Source organism: Phyllobates terribilis, unplaced genomic scaffold, assembly GCF_046119375.1.
Source record: "Phyllobates terribilis strain yellow unplaced genomic scaffold, ASM4611937v1 Scaffold_2__4_contigs__length_985480577, whole genome shotgun sequence".
NCBI lineage: Eukaryota > Metazoa > Chordata > Amphibia > Anura > Dendrobatidae > Phyllobates > Phyllobates terribilis.
In genome coordinates, this window is record NW_027362762.1 from 906,069,049 (window position 1) to 906,084,021 (window position 14,973).

The following is a 14,973-nucleotide window of genomic DNA, read 5'->3' on the forward strand; positions in this document are numbered from 1 at the left end:
GTTCTTTAGCCCAAACAAGTCTTTTCTGCTTGTTGCCTGTCCTTAGCAGTGGTTTCCTGGCAGCTATTTTACCATGAAGGCCTGCTGCACAAAGTCTCATCTTAACAGTTGTTGTAGAGATGTGTCTGCTGCTAGAACTCTGTGTGGCATTGACGTGGTCTCTAATCTGAGCTGCTGTTAACCTGTGATTTCTGAGGCTGGTGACTCGGATAAACTTATCCTCAGAAGCAGAGGTGACTCTTGGTCTTCCTTTCCTGGGGCGGTCCTCATGTGAGCCAGTTTCTTTGTAGCGCTTGATGGTTTTTGCAACTGCACTTGGGGACACTTTCAATGCTTGCCCAATTTTTCGGACTGACTGACCTTCATTTCTTAAAGTAATGATGGACACTCGTTTTTCTTTACTTTGCTTTTTTCTTGCCATAATACAAATTCTATATACAAAGTCTATTCAGTAGGACTGTCAGCTGTGTATTCACCTGACTTCTGCACAACACAACTGATGGTCCCAACCCCATTTATAAGGCAAGAAATCCCACTTATTTGTCCAAGAAAACTGCAGCATGTTTTTTAAGCACTCCGTCTTACCTTTCTTTTCATGTAGCTGTGTCTCAGTCTGCCAATTATTTCTTATTTCTCCTGGAATCCTGGTAGAAGGAGGCAACGTTAGCTACTTTCATCCTCTCCGATGTCACCTCTGAACTACACTTCCCAGCATCCTTTTTCATCCTGGGATAAAAAGTTTGGTAATCGGTAAAGCAATCTTATAGTTTACCCTTAAGGTTGAAGATTCTACTTTTACTAACATCCCTGATGGACAAATAACAATTTGGTTCCAGTTCACTAAAAATTAGCAAATCTTATGAAATTCAAAATCTGGAGATTTGCTCAATTTTTGCCGAGAAATTTGATTTGCATCAAATTTATTCAACACAGATTCAACGTGCCTTGATTGTCCCTTTTGTTACGCTCAGAGGTCTCTCCAGAACCCAAAGCATGATAAACAGAGAGCCAGGAAGGGGTTAAAAATGAATTGTTATTTTTGCCTCGGCAGGGGCTGACAAAGACAAAAATCTTAAATGTCGAATATGGGCCATTTGGAGTCCAAAAGTTCATCATATGTTCATTATGTGTTTGTGAGAGAAGCCATTGAAGCTTTGTAGATAGAAGAGGGCCCGCTTATCTTATGGGCCCCTTTACACAGGTTGGACCAATGGTATGTCCACCCCTTCACCTTGCCCCTCACCTGTCTTATTCTATTTTGTCTTAAGTTGCTATCTCTTAGGACTCTGGTACATCCCATGCTGACTAGTCAGTCCCGAAAGAGCAGAGAGAACGAGCATAGGACAGGATGGATGGTGAGCTTCGGTGGCAGGACAAGGCAGGAGGGAGGTGAGCATAATATGTTATTCTTCCTGCCTTAAATAGGGTGACATTTATTTTTTTGGATTTGGAAGAATTGAAAAAAAATCTGAATCTGCTAGATGCAACTTTTTTCCTTGAAATTCTTAGCTAATGTGATTTGTTTCGAATTGATTCAATCACCTTAAATGATTATATATAGGACCAATGGAGCCATCCTATTGTATGTAAGGGCTGTCTGATCATCATTTTGTATGTAGGGGAACTGTGAGGCCATTATGCTGTATGTAGGGGCACTGGAGGCCATATATATAGAGAACCTATAGGGCCATCGTACTGTACAGGGTTGCCAAAAGTCCAGAAATTCCAGGACAGTCCCTAAACATAGGGAATTTTTTTGCCCTGTCTGTAAGAAAAATTTAAGGTGTCCGTGATTTTTTTGAAGCAGAAGAAACTTATACAGATTATTTTGACTGTTGTTATCATTATTTTATAGTTCATGGTGAATGCAGCTGATGTCTTCATGCCACAATTATGGGCTGTAGACATGTATCAATTACAATATTAATGACTGATTATGGTTTTCCATTGTGTTTGTAAAAAATATTGTCTGTCCGTGATTTTTTGATTAGCAGTCCAGAAAAAATAAAAAGTCAATTTGGCCACCCTGATATTGTTTATAGGGACTGTGGGGTCGCAGTACACTAGGCATCGCAATGCAGCACTATTTACTTGAATGACACCTTGATGTAGCAGTTACTCAGAGCGATCTTTGGCCATGCGACCTCTGTCGTGCCTGAACAATTCTGCCCATGCTTTAGTAATATTTTTCCAAGTGGCCCTGAGTCCTATTTTAATTTGAGACCACTATGTGCAGAATAACATATTCTGCCACGTTAATCAATACCACATCCCACCAAATAAAAGGACACAATTTTTGTAATAAGGGGCTTCATCTCTTGAGGATCCTCACGGTAGATTGTCAGGAAGTAGTTGGGGAAGTTGGTGGTATTGGAAGGACCCCATCAGATAAAAATAGATTGAGAAATCTTAGCCAGTACCACATGCAGGGCACAACTTTAAGAAGTCCTGAGGAAGGAATCGCACCTAACCTAATGTGGTGGGTAGATGCCTCCAAAAGGTGTCTCAAAGTCCTTCTTTCGAATGATTTAATGGTCGCCAGGTGTCTTTTTCTAGAATACAAATTTCGTATAAAAGAAAAATACATATGTGAGCAGATGGTTGATGGTTTACATGTAGACCACACCTTAGATTGCTCACCACCCTCTTCCCTTATCTGATCACGTTGCTGGGAGATAGATGTTGATAATGATAACAATCTTGTTAAGAAGATTTTTGCAATGAACTTGGACACCAATAAAGGGTATATCTATATTTTGGCTGCCCTTTGGAATTGTCCTTTTATCACACAGTGATATACCTATATCTTGAAATCTTATCGAGGGGGTCATTGGCCTGATGTTTTGATGTGTAACACTGATTGCTTCCACTACTGATAAGTTTATAGGAACATGGTGCACATTTTTCAAACCAAACATATGATATAATAACAACTGTTTCGACACCATCCATGTGATGACCTGCTAGATAGAGCAGAACGTTCACTGACCATAACATATCTGCACTTGGATGTTTAAAATGGACCCCTACACTTTCAATGGATGACAAACTACAGGTATTTCTTCATGTGGTCTCTGACTGGAGTAGCATTTCTAGCATGGCACACAGAGGCCCAAGACAAGATTCACCGAATTCATTAAATGGGGCACACCTTTTAATTAATTTGGCTCATCGTACTCCGGCGAGACCTTTATTAAGACTAGAGGAAGCATCACTAGTCTTAATGAATCAGCCCCATTAAGTTTGAACAACTTTGTACTTACAAGTAATGGGAACCTAAAAAAAGTGTGTCATCAAAACATTTTTTTTCAACAATTGAAAAAATGTGTATATTAATGTTTTCATTTTTTTTTTTACATTTTTTAATAGTATTAAATATGAAAAATAATTTGAAAAGTTTTGATATTTTCGACTTCTAAATACTAAGGGGAGCAACTGCTAAAATTTGCTATGAAAACCTAGTGCACAACATTACAACTGCAGAAACAGTGGGTGGGACATGCTCACACGTGTGTGACATCTCTCCTCTCCTCCCCTTCTGGGCGTTTGCAAGAGAATTAGGGAGGATGAAGTTTAGGATCACAGTGCGGAGCCGTTTTGTTGGTGACTGCAAAGTGATATCATGTGGACAGTGTCATCGAAGATGGCTGGTAGCGCCCATTACATTAGTTGGCGCTGCGCTTCTCACTGTATCTCACATGACAGGATTAGATACATAGACTGTCACACATGATAGGATTACATACATGGCTCAACGGACTGTATCATGCATGGTAGGATTAGATATACAGCTCAGCAGACTGTGTCACACATGATAGGATTAGAGACACAGACTGTATTATACGAAAGGGTTAGATGCCATGACTCAGCAGAATGTATCACAAATTATAGAATTTGATACATGGCTCTGCAGAATGTATCACAAATAGTGATGAGCGAGCATGCTCGCAACTGCTCGGTACTCTCCTGAGCATCTCACTCCTCGAGATACTCGGTGCTCGGCGAGTATTTCCTGAATGCTCAATCGGGAGCTCGAGTTCCCACCCAGCATGTTTGGCGCTGTTTAGACAGCGAATAAACATGTGGGGATTGCTGCCAGTTTTTGTAATGCCGTAGCCATGTTGGTTGTGGCATTACAGTGATTGGCTGGCCGCTCAGCGTCATCGTGTCTATATATGACCCGGGACCCTATGCTCGTCAGTGTACCCTCCAGACAGGCAGAGTAGGGAGAGCTGCTGCTCAGTGAGGGAGAGAATTGGTGGTTGATTTAGCCAGGTAGTCCACAGCAATATACATCTAAGCTACTAGTCCTTCTAAGGACTAATTCTGATGCATATCAATCCAAGTGATAGCAGGAGTTAGGCAGGCATAGTTTGTGGAGAGCATATACAACAGAATTGGGTCCATTGCACGTTTTGTCTGCTGCTGTTACTGATATCCATAGCCCTAGATATCAGGGCTAATATTCTTTTTGCTCTTAATCCTGATTATTTTGTTGAAAAGCCATATAATACACCATTTTTACTGCTCCATTTGCTTGTTAGCAACTTGTCCATCCTCTCAGGTGATCCTATATTACTGCGGTAATAATCCTGACATTTTTGGGAACGTGACGAATATTATACTCCATTTAAAGTCTGCCATTTGTGTGTTGTTCAAACCAATTTACACTAGGTCGCTGACCAATGCCATACTATTAAGCCACTGCCTAAAACCGTGGTCAACAGTCGTGATCCTATATTACTGTGGTAATAAGAGGCTGAGGCCGCGGGCAAGCTGAAATTGTGCCTGCTGAGGGAGCACAACAAGAACCCATATCATGTCGCCCTACCTTCCTGTCCCACTTTGTAGGGGGCCGCAGGACACCACTATTGAAGCCAGAGAAGTGTGAAAAGGTTGTTGGTTGGATAAAAGATAATTGTTCCAGTCAGTTTGCCACCACCACCACCCTGTCTTCCACACGGTTCAGTCTCAGTAGTCGTGAGTTTGCGCAGCCACGGTCACACGAAGGTGACAGTGTGAAAGTGCAATTCCTGTCGCAAGAGGTGGATGATGATGATGAGACACAATTGCCAGCAAGTCAGGAGGAGGCCCAGGGTGCGTACGTGGAAGACGAGGTGGTGGAGGATGAAGTTACTGACCCAACCTGGCAAGGTGATGTGCATAGCGAGGACAGCAGCGTAGAAGGGGAGGGAGCCGTAGCACCACAACAGGCAGGAAGAAGCAGTGGGGTGGCCAAAGACACAAGGCGAGCAACTGTTTCCCAGAACACCAACACAAGGGAACTTGCCAGTCCAACTGTTAAGTCTTCCCGAGTCTGGCTCTTTTTTAAAGAGTGTCCAGTTAACCCCAAAAAGGCCTTTTACAACATCTACCATGCCAGCATCAGCAGGGGCAGCAAAACTACCAGCCTGACCATCATCAGCATGCTCGGGCACATGACAGCAAAACACCCGACTAAATGGGCCGAACGCCAGGGTCCAGAAAAAGTGTTTGTGGGTGACACCACTGCCTGTTCCGCTGTTGTACGTGCATGCCAACCCCCTGTCCATGGCGCAGGCAAAGATGACTCCCACCCTGAACCTGTCGTTGCACACTTGCAACCACTCCCATCAGCAACCATGTCCACGTCCTTGTCCCAGCGCAGCGTTCAGTTATCCCTACACCAGTCCTTTGAACACAAGCGCAAATACGCAGCCAACGCCCCACAAGCCACAATACTAAACTGCCACATTTCTTGAATGCTTGCACTTGAAATGTTGCCTTTTAGGCTCATGGAGACGGAATCTTTCCGCAACCTCATGGCGGCTGTCCCTCGGTACTCGGTCCCTAGCCGCCACTATTTCTCCCGGTGTGCCGGTCCCGCCTTACAGAAGCACGTGTCCCAGAACATTACCCTTTCCCTCACCAACACAGTTACTGGGAAGGACCACCTAGCCACGGACATGTGGACAAGCGCTTGTGGCCAGGGATGGTACATCTCACTGATGGCACACTGGGCTAATATAGTGGAAGCCGGGACCCAGTCAGACCCTGGGACGGAACACGTCCTCCTGACACCGAGGATTATGGGCCCTGGCTCAATCAGGGTTGCTCCAAAATTCTACAGCTCCTGCACCTCCTCCTCCTCTTCAGCCTCCATCTCCAAAATGACCACAACAGTCGGAAGCTGGAAGCACTGCCTCAGCCAAGTGGCAACAGACTGTTTTGAAGCTAATATGCTTAGGTGACAAACCGCACACCACTGCAGAGTTGTTTAAAGCTGTAACAGAGCAGGCAGATATGTGGCTGTCACCGCTGAACCTACAGCCAGGCATGGCCGTGTGTGACAATGGCCGGAACCTGGTGGCGGCTCTGAGGCTTGGAAACCTCGCACACGTACCATGCCTGGCCCATGTGCTCAACCTAGTGGTTCAGTGGTTCCTCAAAACCTACCCAGATCTGCCTGAGCTGCTTGTGAAAGTACAGCGTGTGCCCATTTCTGAAAGTCAGCTACAGCTTCCGCCGCCCTCGCTGTGCTTCAGCAGCATTTGCAGCTTTCAGCTCACTAACTGGTGTATGATGTCACCACGCATTGGAACTCAATGTTGCATATGTTGGGAAGCATTTTTGAGCAGCAGAGGGCAGTTGTTGAGTACCAGCTTCAACACACCCGTCGGTATTCAGGTCAGCCTCCACACATAAGAGCTGATGAGTGAGCATGGATGTCTGACATCTGTGCTGTCCTCTAAAACTCTGTGGACTCCACCAAGATGGTGAGTGGCGATGACGCCATAATTAGCGGCACCATCCCGCTTCTCTATCTACTGAAATTCTCGCTGCTCACAATTAAAGAGGAGGCATTGCAGGTGGAGCACGAGATGAAGCAAGGAACTGTACAGGGTGATGCTACATAGTCCAGCCTCATCTCATCTCAACATAGATTGGGTGATAATGAGGAGGAGGAGGAGGAACAGGAGCTAGTTTCCTGGGCTGCAGACGGTACTACCCACACAACAGTCATACCGCCTGTTCAGTGTGGATGTCCTGGGGAGAGGGAGAACTAGGTGGAGGGCCAGAAGGAGGAGGAGGATCAGGAGGAGGAGGAGGAAGAGAGCATGGACAGTCATCCTCTTGGTCATGACAGGGAAGTCTTGGCTGTTGGCAGTCTGGCACACATGGCTGACTTTATGTTCCGTTGCCTTTCCCCTGACCCTCACATTGTACGCATTTTGGTCACACTTCTAGACCCACGCTACAAGGAGATCTTTCTATCTCTCCTTCCCACAATTGAGAGGTCTAATAAGCTGTTGCAGTACCAAAAGGCTCTTGTTTAAAAAAAAATCCTATCTGAAAACCCTGGAGGCAGAGGTCACAATTTGTTGGACAACCAAGGAGTACAGGCGAGGGAGACACAAATACGATGCAGCAGATGCAGGGGAACAATGTCAAAGGTCTGGGACAGTGTTCTCAGACCCCCCCAGCGCCCAGGCCCTGATTCGTGGGGTACTCTGACAAGGAGGGAAAAGTTTTGGAAGATGCTGAAGGAGTACCTTGCCGACTGTACCAATGTCCTCCGTGATTCCTCTGTATAACTATTGTTTATCCAAGCTGGACACATGGCATGAAGTGGCTCTCTACGCGTTGGATGTCCTGGCCTGCCCTGCCGCTAGCGTTTTGTCAGAGCAGACTTTTAGTGCCACCGGGGGTATTATAACTAATAGGCGCATCCGCCTGTCAACTAAAAATGCTGACAGGCTGGCCCTTAATGAACAAGGGCTGGATTGGGCCAGACTTCTCAACACCAACAGATGATAGCAGAGGAACATAAACTCAAATCCAGTGTTTTTTTTGGGGAGGGTCTATTTCCATGCACCTCTTTACACACATGGGTATACGCTTCCTGATTTTGTCTATTTTAAGTCACCCTCCTCCTTCTCCTTCTTCTCATGCTCCACCGCCATATCAACAGGGTGACCATCATGCAACACCCACCTAATTTTTTTTAAGGGTGTTTATGATGCCCGTAGGAAATATTTTTAGAGGCCTACATCTAACATTCTGTGTTATACAGCATGTTCATGTATACAGTATGTTCATGTATACCCCCCAAGGGTAAATGTTTTTCAGACCATGCACTTAGTGCATGGGCATTGCCAGTATAGGAGACCCACTCCTTAATAATGGGAAGAATTTTTTAATGAAGCCCTCCTCTTTTCTCTTCAAAGGGGCATAGGAGTGCATCCTAATTTTTGGCAGCCCTTGCAGTCACTAAATACGCAATAACAGTATAGGAGACCTACTCCTTAATAATGGTAACAACAAAGCACAGCTGGCTGATGGCCCTCTAACAATAGTGAGGGCCGACTGCTGGCCCTCTAACAATAGTAAGGGCTGTCTGATGGTCTTGTAAAATAGGCTTTGTGACTTTCAGAGTCTCTCCTTCATAAATGAAACAGGATATGTCTGATCATGTCTCACACACCACATGGCCAGATAAGGTAGTAAAATGTGAAAATTACCTTTACTGGTGAATGTATTTTTCACTGTTGAAAAACGCTTAATGTACGTGTGAACATAGCCCAAGGTGTGAAGAAAAAGTAAAAATGTTCCAGAATCAGTGGAGCAACTGCAATTAGAGGAGGTATTCAGCTTAAAAGGAATCTATCAATAGGTTTTTGCTACTTAGTCTAAAAGCAGCATGATATAATGGTAGAGACCCTGATTCCAGTAATGTGGCACTCACTAGGCTGCATGTTGTAGTTTCAATAAAATCAGACCTTTATCAGCAGCAGATTATCACTAGAAGACAAGTTGTCTCATGCCGTGTAGTCTTCCTGCTTTGTGTAACCAGACCCACACCACTGATTGGTAGCTTTCTGCCTATGCAGAGTATGCACAGAACGCAGGTGTGGGCAGGGTTATACAGAGCTCAGCATGCAGCGAACTGGTAGATTTGAAGCAGAGAAAACAGATAATTCAACAAAACTGAAGCAAGAAGCTCGGTAAGTGACACATCACTTAAATCAGGTTCTCTGCCCTTACATCATGCTGCTCTCAGATTACATACCAAAAACCTGGTGACAGTTTCCCTTTAAATTAAAAAATCCAGGGAACGATCCTCTTTAAAACTCAAGACACCAGCGATAATTAAATTAAACCTTTCACAACCATACACCACTAGGATTATATTAAGTGTCTGTGATCATCCATCCGTGACAAATATGTATTTACTATTAAAGGGAACCTGTCATAAGGTTTTTCAACCCCAAACTAATGCCATCTGTATATGGGCATTATAATTATAATGCTGATTACATCCATTGTTTTACTTTAGAAATCTTTCAGAAAACCCTCCGCCTGCATCCTGTCATTGATTGACAGGTCACTTTCCTTTCAGTGACCTGCCTCCCACGCTTGCAATCTAGTTTGTAGATCACCCAAGACAATGACTGTCTTCTTCACTAGGACGACCAATGAGGGAGCGAGCAGCAGAAGTGAAGAAAACTGTTTGTTCACTCTTGCTCATGTCAAAGGGAGTAGTGAAAAACAACAGGGAGGAGTGCAAAACAACAAGGAGGGGTGCAAAATTTTTTTCAAAAAATGATATTTTTTTTATAGATTATAAATGTTACAACTTTTAAGCTAACATATAAATATAAAACTAAATATATTCAAAAAGTCCTCAAAAATCAGAAAAATTGACAGCAAGTATGTACCATGTGTTCGCAAGCACACACTAATAAGTCGTCTCAATGGTGTCATTTGGTGTCCCATTACCTTAACGCTGAACAGCAGAACAGCAGAAATCCAAGCCTAATCTATTCTACAACATACATGAATATCTGATCAAGCTTTACACACAGGAATATTGATGTTGCCATAATCTGTGCAATCACAAGATTTTTTTTTTCTCCAAACCCCCCAAGCATCGTTTGACTGCATTGTAAACCATGTCACATAGCTTTGTCAGAACCAGATTTATGTGGAGCTGTCTGGTCCCGCAGCTACAATGTTCTATACACTGTCAGAATTTAACAACGGGGACTTTTCCCTGAGTAATCTTTACCATCTGTTGTTTTACACTAATCTTAATATTCATAAATCGATGGTCTTATCTTCAAAGCAGCAAGAAAGAGGACGCTAAGCCCTGAAATATGTGCTGCAGCAGTTTTAGGAATGGAGCCGTCACTACATATATACATGTACAATACAAATGATTTGGCCTTTCACCTCCTCTTTAAAAGCAATTCACAAAGACCAAATAAAACACTGGCGCTTGCATTTCCTGCATGACTCACTCAAATGTATTCCTATGAATGTATAAAATAGTCATAATATCATGTTTATATATTCTTGTACCCAGAAATAAAGAAAAGATTGAAAATCCCTCAAAATCATTTAAATTCTATATTTTTAGTTACGGTATTTTTTTTTTTTCAGAGAAACTCGGTCATATCGGTATTAGCTATCTTAGAGGAACCCATAATACACAAAAACAACAGACTTGATCCAGCTACAGTATATCAAACTAAACAGGAGTAAAATTGTAACCAATAGCATGCAAAGAGGAAAATTTGGAAAATGTTAAAGGTCAAAATTTTTAGGTTCTTCAAAATCTTAAATGGTGGACAGTGAGAAATTCGGCAAGTTTGCGGTTTTCTTGATATTTCTATCTTCTCCTTTCTCTTTCTCTATTTTTTTTGTATAGTATATTGACAAGAGCTGAGAAAACCAGCCGAACATGAGCAGCACTTACAAGCTATTTCCTACAGAGCTTGTAAGCACTGCACTGAGACTGGCCAGGATCTCTAGATCATAAAACACACAGTGCTAATCATCTGAACTGTAAATCAATCAGGAGTGTACACCCCCACACCATCCAGGAAAAACTGAGTGAAGAACCCCTTAAAGTGAACATGTCAAGTTTAACTCTGAAACTCTGCAGTGTTTCAGAGAAAAACACACTTTAAAAGCTGTGCTATAGACTAATCAGATAGGCGGGTCCCTGGGAACTTCTACCCGCCCACTGCCCTGGAGTGACAGGTCTCTCTCTCTCTATATGCAAACATAGACAAAGACCTGTCAATCCAGGGCAGCGGGCGGGGAGAAGCCGCCAGAAATCCGTCAGTCACACTAGTCTGTAGCGCAGTTTTGGTCCCCGGTGGCTTCTAAAGAAGCACTCCTCCTCCTCCTCCTCCCATCAAAGTTTTTATCCTCTAAATATATTGCAGTCATCATATTATACAGCACTGTGTACTTACAATTGCTCATTTTACCTTTCTATTCAGTAAATTCTTCTCTTTTCCATTAGGTCTATGACATCATGGGATTAAAACCTGAGTAGCTGAATCCTTCTAAGCTCTATGTAGAAACAAGAGGTCAATTTTGCCTGCAAAACTCCATGGCAGGGGTGAAGGCAGCTGGATTAGGATCTGAAGAGGGAGATGACTCCTTTTTCTACATAGAGTGGAGAGAAGAGAAGAATTAACTGGGTAGAAAGGCAAATTGAGCAATTGTAAGTACACAGTGCTATATAATGTGATGATTGTTATGAGGATACAAATTTTGATGGGAGGAGGAGGAGTGCTTCTTTATGTATGGTTTTCTCTGAAAAGCTGCAGTCAAACATACCTGGCTGTTTTCATAAAGTCAGTGTCTGATACATGCTACCTGTGGATTGAGCAGCACGTAGCTAGCAGAGCCCGTCACAAAGCGCCATAAAAAAATAGTGGTCACAATCATAATAGCTTTTTAACAATATTTTCCAAAAGAAACAATTGATAAAAGGTACTGTACGTAAATAGTCAATGGTTTGTAGTAGGTGATCATTGATGTCATGAAAGGTCAATACACAGCCTATTTCACATGTACCTGTACAGAAAACTTATTGAGAAAATATCCTCATTTATAAATTGTTCATTATTCGCTTTACTGTCCCTCTTTAATGAGAAAAGTCAAATATGAAGTCTTGATGGCAGTTCTGCATAAAAAAAAAAACATGCAAATTATTTCTCTTCCAGACCATTTAAGGGGAATATGTATTCAGAAAATGAGTGACCTATTCTTTAAATCTGTTTTTTTGTGTTGTTTGTTTGTTATTTTTTTATTCATATCACAATTTTTTTAAAAAAACAAACAGACTAATCTTGCAATCTTTTACACTGGCCACTCTCGCTTTTTAAGACTCAAACTTCCAGTCCTTTCAGGAAAATTTTCAGCAGGCACCCTATCATCAGAGGTTACAAAGGGTTGCAAAGACTGATAACACCTTGTAGGGATTTGTACTCACTGAGCCGCGTTGGAGGTAGGCACAGGTTCACACAGTGATGCAGTCCACGGGTTCACCAGCGAGGAAACAAAAGTAACGGTATTTTCCTGGCACAAAAAGGAGTAACAGAATAAAGCTCAAAATAACAAGTCCATGCAGCATGGCCTCAGCCATTTAAACAAAGTGCCTTCCTCTGCCTCCAGCAGAGTCTGAGCAGCACATGCAAGGTCTGCTTACCTTGCCCAACACACACACAGACTGAGACAAGCGAAGCTGTCTTAAATCAGCCTTCCAAGACCTGGACTGGAGGTAAGTGAGCAGCTGTTCCCCCCAGCTCTTTCAGCTGCTCGTAAAACCCGGCCCTGTAATTCGGGCCCATTAAATTCCTGTCAGCACTATGTGTGCTGGAGCCTGCTTCTTCAGGTCCTACATCACTGAATCCTGGCACTTCGGGGACACATACCTCCCGTCCACGACCTGTCCGGCAGCCATCTTACAACCTATATTCACAGCTGATAACGCAGGATCCACCAATCAGGATCCTGCACCAAGCAATATCAATGCTCATCTCTTCCTTCTCTTCACAATGACCTTTGCTCACGCTCATTAGATGCTTCAATATAAGAGATAGGTTCTTAGTCTGCTTATTGCCGCTAATGAATATGTGAATTTCTAAAATAATAAACTGGAGTCTAAAAAAACCCGTGAACGGCCGGTGTGAAAATTAAATCCCAACATTTCAGAGTAAAACATAGCTAGTAGTAATTCTCTGATTTATCCTGCCCATAGTTTGGGCAGCATGAATCGAATGACAGGTTCCCTTTAACTGATTCAAATGGATAAAAGCTATCTACTACTTCTATTATTGTGGTTATAGCTTGACCCCCCAGGTTTTCCAAAATACTGCAATACCCAATGAATCTACAGGCTACTTGACAAATTGGGCAGATTTTATTTGTTCGGTTTAATAATAGTGGGATAAAGCCATCATTGTACAAAATAAAGAAGAAAGACCTAGTCTTCAAATATGACATGTCTGGTATTGTCTGTGGTGGATAACCAATACCTGTGAAAATTTGACAAAAATGAAGTGGACAGGAAAATTGTTTATTTCTTTAATCGTTGGTTTTCACAAAGACAACTGAGAAAAATACAGATAGCAAAGAAAAGCAACCCACAACCAAGCAAAGAGTATATATAGATATATATAGATATATATCTATATATATACTTCAGACCCATAAATTACTTCAGAAACAAGAGTAGTATTTCTTAGGATGTCAATTATCAAGTACCCTATTAAAGGTATTTGATAATTAATATGAATATTCCTATATTTATTATTATTTATTATTATAGAGCCATTTATTCCATTGTATTTTACATGTGATAGGGGTATACATAGCAAACAACAAGTACAATAATTTGAACAAAAACGAGTCAGCGACTGGTACAGGAGGAGAGAGGACCCTGCCCGCGAGGGCTCACAGTCTACAAGGGATGGGTGAGTACATGGTAGGTGAGGGTAGAGCTGGTCGTGCAGCGGTATGGTGGAGCGGTGGTTACTGCAGGTTGTAGGCTCGTCAGAAGAGGTGGGTCTTCAGGTTCCTTTTGAAGGTTTCCACGGTAGGCGAGAGTCTGATGTGTTGGGGTAGAGAGTTCTAGAGTAGGGGGGAAGCACGGGAGAAATCTTGTATGCGATGCTGGGAAGAGGAGGTAAGCAGAGAGTAGAGAAGGAGATCTTGTGAGGACCGGAGGTTGCGTGCAGGTAATTACCAGGAGACTTACAGATGTATGGGGGAGGTTATGGATGGCTTTATATGTCAAGGGTAGGGTTTTGAACTTGAGAAATTATTGAGAACTTTAGAAATGATCACCTAACCATAGGATGGGTGACAACTTGTCGATTGGTTGGGGGTCTAACCACCGTGACCCACAGCGATCTGACATGTGATGGTTGGACATGGAATGGTGGCTGGATATGTGCCCCACCGCAGCATTCATTCTCTATAAAACTGGAGGAGATAACTAAGTACAGTGCTCTGCATTTTCTGGCAGTCCCATATAGAACAAATAGAGATCTATTCACTCAAAAACTTGTTCTTAGGATCAACGGGGAACTACCAACAATCTACAAACTATCACCTACCATAAAAAGGATACACTTGAGAATATTTATTCCCAAGTTTAGAAGATATCCCCTATCACAAGGAAAGGGGACAAGTTCCCGATTGCTGGGACTCTCATCGATTCCGAGAACCAGGGCTCTGGAGAGCCTCATGTGAATGGAGCAGTGGTCGATCATGGGCACAGCTTCATTCTTAATGGAACCACCGGAGATAGAATGAATGAACCGACAGTGAACTTGTTCAACCTTCACTTCATTAAAGAGGGATTTTAAGAGCCTTATTCTCAGGAATGGTGGGGGACCCAGCAATGAAGAAATAGACGGCTATCCATCAGAAATGGGATAAACTCCAAACTTGAGAATACCTGTTTAATAGGGAGGATCTGTCATCTGTTAGCCAGTGGAAAGAAACTACTTTCACTCTAAAAAACTTAACATACCTGTAAACAATCCATTGATTCTAATGAGAGGACTGTGTTATGCTTAAAGAAGCCCTCCTCCTCCCAACAAATTTTTTATCCTCTTAATATACTGAAATCACCATATTATATAGCACTGTGTACTTACAATTGCTCATTTTTCTTTTCTACCCAGT